This window comes from Mastomys coucha, unplaced genomic scaffold (genome assembly GCF_008632895.1).
Source record: "Mastomys coucha isolate ucsf_1 unplaced genomic scaffold, UCSF_Mcou_1 pScaffold23, whole genome shotgun sequence".
Lineage (NCBI taxonomy): Eukaryota > Metazoa > Chordata > Mammalia > Rodentia > Muridae > Mastomys > Mastomys coucha.
Genome location: NW_022196906.1, coordinates 30,786,990 through 30,788,067, shown reverse-complemented (window position 1 = coordinate 30,788,067; position 1,078 = coordinate 30,786,990).

The following is a 1,078-nucleotide window of genomic DNA, read 5'->3' as shown; positions in this document are numbered from 1 at the left end:
AACTCACTCTGTAGACCAGGCTGGCCTCGAACTCAGAAATCCACCTGCCTCTGCCTCTCAAGTGCTGGTTTAAAGGCGTGCACCACCACCACCCAGCTCTCTCTCTCTCTCTTCTAAACAGGGTTTCTTTGTATAAGAGCCCTGGCTATCCTGGAACTCACTCTGTAGACCAGACTGGCCTTGGGCTCCAAGATCCACCTGACTAAATACTGGGATTAAAGGTGTGACCACCACTACCCAGCTTCTTCTTCTTCTTCTTCTTCTTCTTTTTTTTTTTAAATCAGTTAGATTTGATCTTGCTGCCTTTATTCTGCCTGGAACTGAATTTGTGGGCTCAAGTGATCCTCCAGCCTCAGTATCCCAAGTGCTAGAACTATACCTGGCTTTAAACTGTGATTTTTCTTTTTTTTAAAGAAAGAATGAAGTTTGGAGGAAGAGCTGCTTTGTAATTGATAATTACAAGAATCAGTTTATTATTAAACCACTTACATTTTCCTCTTCTTTTTAGTTTAGAATCAACAGATAACACAATTTCTGGGTGCAGAACCTAGCATCTTAAATTTATTAACTATTCTATGTTAGAAATCTGCCAATGGGGCTGGTGAGATGGCTTAGCGGGTAAGACCATTGACTGCCCTTCTGAAGATCATGAGTTCAAATCCCAGCAACCACATAGTGGCTCACAACCACCTGTAATGAAATCTGACGCCCTTTTCTGGTGCATCTGAAGACAGCTACAGTGTACTTATTTATAATAATAAATAAATCTTTGGGCTAGAGCGAGCAGGGACTGAGGGAGCGAGCGGGGTTGACCAGAGTGAGCAAAGGTCCTAAAGTCAGTTCCCAACAACCAGATGAAGGCTCACAACTATCTGTACAACTACAGTGTGTACTCATATGCATAAAATAAATAAATAAACCTTTAAAAAAAAGAAAAAATATCTTCCGGTGGATCCACCACCTGAACTAACAGCCTCCAGCCTACAGTGTGTTTGTCTTGCTCCTGCAGTCCAAAAGCCACTTAAATTTCCTTATAATGAGATTTCTTTCTTTCTTTTTTCCTTTTTTTTTTTTTTTT